Here is a 9,121-nt window from a genome sequence, read left to right on the forward strand (position 1 = left end):
CTCACTAGTTTCAAATAACTTGATTTCTGCCTCAATTTCACCATTTACCCTAGAGTCATTCAGGACCAGGTTGTTCAGTTTCCATGTAGTTGTGTGGTTTTGAGTGAATTTCTTAATCTTGAGTTTTAATCTGATTGTGCCACGGGCTGAGAGACTGTTTGTTATGATTTCAATTCTTTTGCATTTGCTGAGGAGTGTTTTACTTCCAATTATATGATCAATTTTAGAGTAAGTGCCATATGGCAATGAGAAAAACATATATTCTGTTGTTTGGGGACAAAGCCTACATTTCTTTTTTGCAAACTCCATCAAGATAAAAGGCAAGATTATTAAAAGCAGAGCTGACTTGAGCTGTAGTGATGGAGAAGAGATCCACGGTTATGAAAGGTTAGTGTGTCCAAAAGGATAGGGAACAGGGAATTTTTTCTGGTACTAGAATTGTTCTGTATCCTATTTGTGGGGATGAACTTACACATGTATTAAAATTCATAGAAAGCACACCCCGATGAAAAATCCATTTTGCAGTATAATTTTTTTAAAAAACAGCTGCTTCAACAGAAAAATTTTCTGCTATCCAATGTGTATGACATTGAAATTAACCTAAAACTTAAAAGTAAAAATCTAGGCTATCTTTTCTTCTCTAGAACTGTATTCGGTCATCCCTAGGCAAAGCTGTGACTAAGTAAAGGCCCCTCACTAACTGCCAACACCCTTTCTGAGCATCCCCTTCCTCTCTGGATCCTCCCATACAGCTCTACAGACAGGGCATGCATGGGTCCATGCTGCCTTCACCATAAATGCACATGCTCTGTTCTTTGTGACATCCAGGCCCACTGCCCCTGGGCCCACTGCCCCTAATCCCTGCACTAGGCAGCTCCTCCCATTCTAGAACCCTAATCTATTTATCAAAACTCACTTCCTCAACATGAGGTTCTGCTCTCAGTTAATTGTGACAGTAGGAAGAGTTCAATAAACCCATCCTCACCATGTAAAGCTGTCTATAACCAAGAATAATTGAATGGGACAGAAATATCTGTCGGGAATAGGCAGATCATGGAAAATTGGAGGAAGGGAAGCTTTCACAACATCATTCCCTCACTCCTTGTAGATCCTGCCAATTCTGGCCTCAACATACACATAAGCCATCTCAGAGAGCTGTCACTCCTTTTCTTAAAAGTCTTCAGAAGAGTGAAGGAGGCTGTGCACATGTGGGAGCAAGGGCTCAATTTTGCTGTGCACTTAAAACTGCTTCAAAAAATAGTCTTTTTGTTTAAGTCTTCACAGACTTCTCAGTATATATGCTGCATGGTAATTCTTTAGCATAGACAGGGCAAAGCTGACTATATTATTCAGTAGAGTAATAATAAAGTAATAATAGGCTGGGTGTGGTGGCTCACGCATGTAATCGCAGCACATTGGGAGGCCAAAGCAGGCAGATCACAAGGTCAGGAGTTCGAGACCAGCCTGGTCAATATGGTGAAACCCCATCTCTACTAAAAATACAAAAATTAGCCGGGCGTGGTGGTGGGCGCCTGTAGTCCCAGCTACTAGGGAGGTTGAGGCAGGAGAATCGCTTGAACCCGGGAGGTGGAGTTTGCAGTGAGCCAAGATCATGCCACTGCACTCCAGCCTGGGCAAAAGAGCAAGACTCCATCTCAAAATAAATAAATAAATAAATAAGAATAAAGTAAAACAACAATAGCTAGTGTGTTTTGAATATTTATTATATGACAAGCACTGCTCTAAGTACTTCATGTGTGTTACTGCATTTAATTTTCTAGCAATCTTAAGTGGTAGATACTGTTATCATCTCAATGTTGCAGGTGAGGAAACTGAGGCAAAACCTGTGAAAGCAACTTGCTGTGGTAGACACAAAGAAGTGCCACCCAGAACCCTGGTCAGACCTGGCCTTGTTGCCTGGCTGTGGGGAGGGGACCAATGCAGTGGGCCTTCTGCTGCCAGCTATTCAGGTCAGCCCTAGATACAGTGCCCCTCATTAGGCCGCACCACAGCAGGCTTCAGAGCCAGGCCAGTGTATAAAGGTCTGGCCATTTCGGTCCAGTGCAGGAGCACTGACTGTCTGGAGCTCCTGCAGGGCTGGCCCAGCTGCATTGGGCCTGCATCTCATTTCCACCCCAATTTCTCTGCCCGGTCCTGCTTCTGCCATTGGCCTGCCCTGTGTTGATCTGTAACAAACACCCTGCACCCAAAACTTTGTCTCAGTACTGGCTTTGGGAGGACCCAACCTATAGCACTTGCCAAGGGCCACACAGCAGGTAAGTCATGACCCCACAATGCAAACTGATGGTTTTATGCTCTTAAACACTATTGATACACTGCCTCCAAATATAAAAACAAATCTAGAACTCTCCTATAGCAATGGCTAAAACTATTACTAGGAGTATCTGAAATTTTTTCTTTAATTTTCAATAACAGCTTTATTGAGATATAATTCACATACCACAAAACCCATCCTTTTAAAGTATACATACAATTCAGTGTTCTTAGCACATTGCCAAAGTCGTGCAACCATGACCGCTATCATTCCAGAACATTTCATGACCTCGAAAAGAAACCCCGTCCCCATTAGCAGTCACTCCCCATTCGTCTTGAATTTTGTCCACCTAAACAATAATTCATGTAGTTAATCTGTTCTTGCCAGCGGCGAAATTTATCCACTGTGATCAAAGATACAAATTCTCCTAATTTCACTGCCGTTTAAAGTATTAAATCCATAAACATGTTCAAATTCTTGTTTGGTAATCTCACTCCTGGGAGTTTGTTGTAAGAAAAAACTGACAAAAGATGAGAGGAAAACAAAATGGTTCCTTGCAGCATCGTTTAAAAACTAAGAAACTGGAAACAAATGTCGTCCATCGTGGGTGATTGTTTAAACTGTGGCACATTAACAAAATGGAATATTGTGCATCTATCAAAGACTAAATAGCAACAAGAAAAATGTTTGGTGTAACATTAAGCATAAAAGCAGAAAATAAAATTGCATTTACAACTATGTAATGATGTATAAACGGATAAGGGTCAAAAGGAAAGGGAGAAAAATGAAAACAGTCGCTCCAACAGGATGTTGGGAACTCTGAATTATTTCCATTCTTCTGAGTTCCTTTATTATTGTCAAACTGTGGTCTTCATAATAAATGAGCACTGGAGGGAAAACATGCATATATCTACTCTTGCCAGGAAAAATTCTCACTCAGAAAGGGAAGTGGTATGATAGAAAATTATTGTTAAGGGCAAGGACTTTGGAGTCACCTGGACTTAGATTTCAATTCTGGCTCTGATGCTTCTGAGATGTGACAATTGGCAGTAGCCTTATTCTGTAAGCCTAATTTTCCACAACTGTTAACAGGGGCTGATACAGTCATACACTACCACACAGGGCTGTTGTGAAGAGAAGTGAGATGGTAGAGCCCAGCTCTCCTTTTTTTTTTTTTCTTTTGAGACAGGGTCTCACTCTGTCACCCAGCTGGAGTGACACCCAGTTCCAGTGCTGCAGCCTCGACTTCCTGGCCTCAGACAGGACCACCTATTAAATGGTAGTTACTGCTATTTTTGTTGCATAGGTAATGGTGATTAGAGTAATGGTGGTGGTACCAACAAGGGGACAGGGAACGGAAGCTTTTGTTTATGAGAATACCATTAACACTGAAAAAAAATAGAATGGCAGTATAATTTTCCACTGAATACACAGACGGAGGACTTTCTGTCATCTCTACCAATTGATCACTCCAATTCAGACCAAGTGAGCATTACTTCAAAGGAGAGTTGGGTTGGGGGGTCCATCACTCCTTCCTAGCTGGAGATACAGAGAAATCTGTACCTACAAGATCCTCCCAGTGTCCTTGTTGAGAACTTCATCCAAGAAACTCAAGTACTGCTGGATTTGTGTGACTCATCTTGTCAATGAATACAAAGGCCTATTAACTATTCTATGGTTGTAGTCATTGATATTATCACCATCATTAACAAAGAGTCTGTGTGGGATACTAAGAAAACGCTATTCATGTCTTTGTCTTCTCTGCTGGTCTGGATGAGCTGTCCTCTCCCCCCAGGCCCTTCTTGCCTTTGCACACAGGACACCATCCCTGCTGGTCCTGCCCACACAAGGACTCTCAGAAGTTCCTCTTACTCTTGCATCAATTTGTCCTCACCCTTCCTCAGCATATAGATGTGCTGTTGCGTCTCCCACCTTAATAAAAAACAAAAATTATTGCGTGATTCCACATCTCTTTCTAGATACAGACCATCTCTCCATTCCCCTTTACAGAAAAACTCCTTGAAAGAGAATAGCAGGATGCTGAAAAGTATTGAAGCTGGGTGATGGGAAGATGTATATTATTCTTGCTACATTTTTTAATTTAGAAAGACTATTGAGCTGTAATTGATATATAATAAACTATATACAATTGGCCTCCATATCCATAGGTTCTGTATCCATGGATTCAACCAATTTAGATCAAAAGTATTTGAAACAAAAAAATGGATGGTTGCATCTATACTGATTATGTGCAGATTTTTTCCCTTGTCATTATTCCCAAAACAATACAGTATAGTAACACAGCATTTACACTGTATTTGGTACTATAAGTAATTGATATGGTTTGGCTGTGTCCCCACCCAAATCTCATATTGAATTGCAGCTCCCATAATTCCCACATGTTGTGGGAGGGACCCGGTGGGAGTTAATTGAATCATGGGGGCAGTTTCCCACATACTGTTCTCATGGTAGTGAATAAGTCTCACGAGATCTGATGGTTTTATAAGGGGTTTCCTCTTTTGCTTAATTCTGATTCTCTCTTGTCTGCCACCATGCAAGACATGCCTTTCACCTTCCACCATGATTGTGAGGCCTCCACAGCCACGTGGAACTGTGAGTCCATTAAACTTTTTTTCTTTATAAATTACCCAGTCTCGAGTATATCTTTATCAGTAGCATGAAAATGGACTAATACAGTAATCTTGAGATGATTTAAAGTATATGGGAGGATGTGTGTAGGTTATATGCAAATGTTATCTTTGAGGGTCCTGAAATCAATCCCCCATGGGTACTGAGGGATGAAAGTATATCCTATGTACAATTTAATAAGTATTGGCACATGCAGATGCTTGTAAAACCATCATCGCATTCAAAATAATGAACATATCTATGACCCTTGGAAGCTGTCTAGGGTCCCTTTGAAATCCCTCCCTCTTGCCCCTCCTTCCCCGAGCACCTTTCTGTTGTTATACATGCATTTGCATTCTGTAGAATCTGTATAAGTGAAGTCATACAATATGTATGTTTTTTTTTGCCTTGCTTGTCTCACACAGCATAATAATTTTGAGACTCGTCCATGTTGCAGCATGCCCCAATAGTTCCTCCCTGTTATTGCTGAGTACTATTTAAATATACCACAGTCTGTTTATCCATTCACCTGCTGATGGACATTTGGGTTATTTCCAGCTTGGGACTATTACAAATAAAGCTTCTATGAACATTCAAGTACTCGTCTTTGTGTAGACACATGCTTTTATTTGTCCGGGCTAAATATGAGAATGGAATAGCCAGATCAGATGACAGGTGTACATTTAAATTTTTAAGAAACTGTAATACTGTTTTGCAGAGTATTTGCGCAATTTTATATTCCCACCAGCAGTGTATGAGTTCCAGATCCTCCCTATCCAAACAACACTTGGCATATAGTCAGATTTTTTTATTTTTATCATTCCAATAGGTGTGGTTTCTCGTTGTGGTTTTAATTTGCATTTCCCTGAGAAATTACTTAATAGGTACAATATATATTATTCGGGGATGGTTACTGTAAAAGCCTTTACTTCACTGCTATGCAATCACTGCATATAACAAAATTGCATTTGTGCCTGTAATTGTATACACATAAAAAATTTTGCATTTTTCTACTGACTAATGAAGTTGAGCATCTTTTCATGTGCTTATTTGTCATCCAGAAGCTTTCTTTGAACAAGTGTCTGTTCAAATCTTTTGCTAATTTTTCAATTGAGTTGTTTGCTTTCTTATTGTTGACTTTTGAGAGTTTTCTTAATATCGTAGATACCAATCCTTTAACAGATAAGATTTTCAAACATTACTTCCCAGTCTTTTTATTCTCTTGAGAGTGTCTCTTTAAGTGAGATATATATATATGTATATATACACACACACACACATATATACATATATACACACATATATATGTATATATGTGTGTGTGTGTGTATATACATAATGGAATATTATTTAGCCCCAAAATATTGTTGTTTACGGCAAAATATATTAATCTGAAGGACATTATGCTAAGTGAAATTAACAAGCACAGAAAGACAAATATTGAATAATCTTACCTCTTCGTGGATCTAATAAGTTGAATTCATAGACATAGAGAATAGAATGATGGTTACCAGCAGCTGAGGCAGTAGGGTAGTGAGGAGGCAGGGAATGAGGAACTGTTGATCAAAGCGCACAAGTTTCAGATAGAGATGGGGAATAGACTTTGAGATCTACTGCACAGCAAGGTCACCATAGTCATAATAATGTATTATATTTTTCAGAATAACACGGTACATTTAAAATGTCTCACCCTAAAAAATGACAGTAAGCAAGGTGATGGACATGTTTAATTAGCTTGATTTAATCATTTCATATTGTATACATATACAAGGTATCACATTGTACTCCATAAATGTATAAAATTATGATTTGTCCATCAAAATAATATTAGTAATAAAAGTTAACTTAAAAAATTAACAGCAGAATTTTAATTTGGGTGAGTCCAATTTATCAATACTTGTTTTATGCATAGTGCTTCTGATGTCCTAGTGAAGAAATTTTTACCAGAGAAATTAAAGACCTAAATGAATGGAGAAATATACCTTATTCATGGGCATGCATGTATATGACTCAATATTGTTGATATGTCAATTAAATCTACTGATCTACAGATTTAAGAGAATCCCAATTACAATCTTAGCAAGATTTTTAATATAAATTGAAAAGCTAATTCTAAATTCACAGGGAAATGAAAGGACTTGGAACAGCCCAAACAACTTTTAAAATGGAGAATGAAGTTGAAGAGCTAACACTACCTGATTTGAAGGTTTATTGTAAAGGTATAGTAATCAGGACAGTGTTATCTTGGCATAGAGATGACAAATAGGCTAATGAAACAGCAAGAACAGAAATGTTTCCACATACATGGATGACTAATTTTTGACAAAGGAAATCCTGCAGAAATCCTGCAGAAAAACAATCATCTTTTCAGCCAATGATTCTGAAACAATTAGATATCCATTTGCTGAACGAAAAAAAATACCTTCAATCTATACCTGTATCTATGATTGCCATGGCTCATACCTGTAATCCCAGCACTCTGGGAGGTCGAAACAGGCAGATTACCTGAGCTCAGGAGTTTGAGACCAGCCTGGGTAACATGGCGAAACCCCATCTCTACTAAAAATACAAAAATTAGCCAAGCGTGGTGTCACACGCCTGTAGTCCCAGCTACTTGGGAGGCTGAGGCAGGAGAATCGCTGGTACCCAGGAGGCGAAGTTTGTAGCGAGCCGAGATCATGCCACTGCACTCCAGCCTGGGCAAGAGCGAGACCATATCTCAAAAAAAAAAAAAAAAAAATCAGGACTCCAGATGAGTTGGGAAAAAATGGGGAAACTAAGCAATGTGGGAGGAAGCTAGAGTTGCAGAAAAAGATACCTGTTAAGGATCTGGTGAGGTAAGGTTCTGTCCTCTGGAAGCTGAGACAGTGAACTGGGTAAGAACAAGAACTGAGCCAGTGTCCCTGGGAAGTGGCTGGAATCTTGGGAACACAATCTCAATTTTCCTTACAAAGTGACCTCAGCTGACATACCTCAGGAACAAAAAGAGCAATGTTGAAATAGAACCTGAATTATCCCCCTCTCCTATTAAGAACCTGATGAGAATACATACTCATGGCCTCTTCCTTGAAAAAAATCACGATTTGATGTGTAGGCCCCCCTGGAGTTGTGCAGTGACTGATCTGAGGCTGTGAAACAATGTTAATAACAGAAGATAAGGCTTCCATCTCTGCCAGATGCATTCATTATCAGAAAGAACGTAGACTTGGACATGCTACCTTCAAAACAAAAAGAGCGAGGGGTAGAGTCATACCCAGTTTTATCTTGGGCTGCTCCTGTTAGGAAAGGATTATCAAGATATGTTAATGCTTTGGACAGGACATCAATTAGGTACATCTTTAATTTGAAAATAATAAATTTGGGCTGAGCACAGTGGCCTATGCCTGCACTCCTAGCACTTTGGGAGGCCAGGGTGGGAGGATGATTTGAGGTCAGGAGTTCAAGACTAACCTGGGCAACATAGCAAGACTCCACCTCTACTAAAGATAAAAATAAAAAATCAGCTAGGCATGGGGGCACACACCTGTGTGTCCCAGCTACTTGGGAGGCTGAAACAGGAGGATTACTTAAGCCCAGAGGTCAAGGCTGAAGTAAGTCATGATCACACCACTGCACTCCAGCCTGGGTGACAAAGTGAGACTCTGCCTCAAAAAAATAAAAATAAATAATAAATTTGAAAGTATTTTTTAAATTCTTTATTATAAGCATGCCTAAACCTAAATACACAGAAGAACAAGGACTAATTCAGTTTAAATCAGTATTTTTTCCATTCGGGAAACAGAGCACAAAATAGTGGTACTTTCACGATTCCATCTCTAACATTTACGTAAGAAAATATCTTGTACTCTTGAAGGAAGGTTGAGGTGACTGCTGTCCTCCACCAAAGTCCATCCATCCTGAATTGAATGACACTCAAAGAATGTTACTATGCATTCCACAGTCCTCTGTGAGGAATGGCCTTGAGTCACAAAAGAACTGCTGGAAGAATCTATCGTTCTTAAACTATGGCTCTCCCTCCCGTTTATTTCTCATAACAACAGAGCAAAACAGAAACCAAGAAACAAGATCATAACTCAGAACAAACACTGCAGCTATTTTTTCACAATCTGCCCACTTCTTAAATAAACATGAAATATTGTAACTAGCTATATTCAGATACTACAGGAAACAGAAAAACCAGAAGAAAAACCTCGAACATCCGTCCTTCATCTTTCCTCT

General features: G+C 39.4%; 1 long non-coding RNA gene across 1 annotated transcript; it reads right to left on the reverse strand.

Moving 5' to 3' along the window:
* Positions 1-3,572: 3,572 nt before the first annotated feature.
* On the reverse strand, positions 3,573-8,235 carry LOC108537485 (uncharacterized). Its single transcript, XR_001887824.1, has 4 exons — positions 7,956-8,235; positions 7,722-7,875; positions 6,358-6,459; positions 3,573-4,207 (listed from the first exon to the last, which is right to left on the reverse strand). It is a non-coding gene; the product is annotated as an uncharacterized LOC108537485 (long non-coding RNA).
* Positions 8,236-9,121: the final 886 nt, after the last annotated feature.

The sequence above is a fragment of the Rhinopithecus bieti genome, unplaced genomic scaffold (assembly GCF_001698545.2).
Source record: "Rhinopithecus bieti isolate Rb0 unplaced genomic scaffold, ASM169854v2 scaffold_13262, whole genome shotgun sequence".
In the NCBI taxonomy this organism is placed as follows: Eukaryota; Metazoa; Chordata; class Mammalia; order Primates; family Cercopithecidae; genus Rhinopithecus; species Rhinopithecus bieti.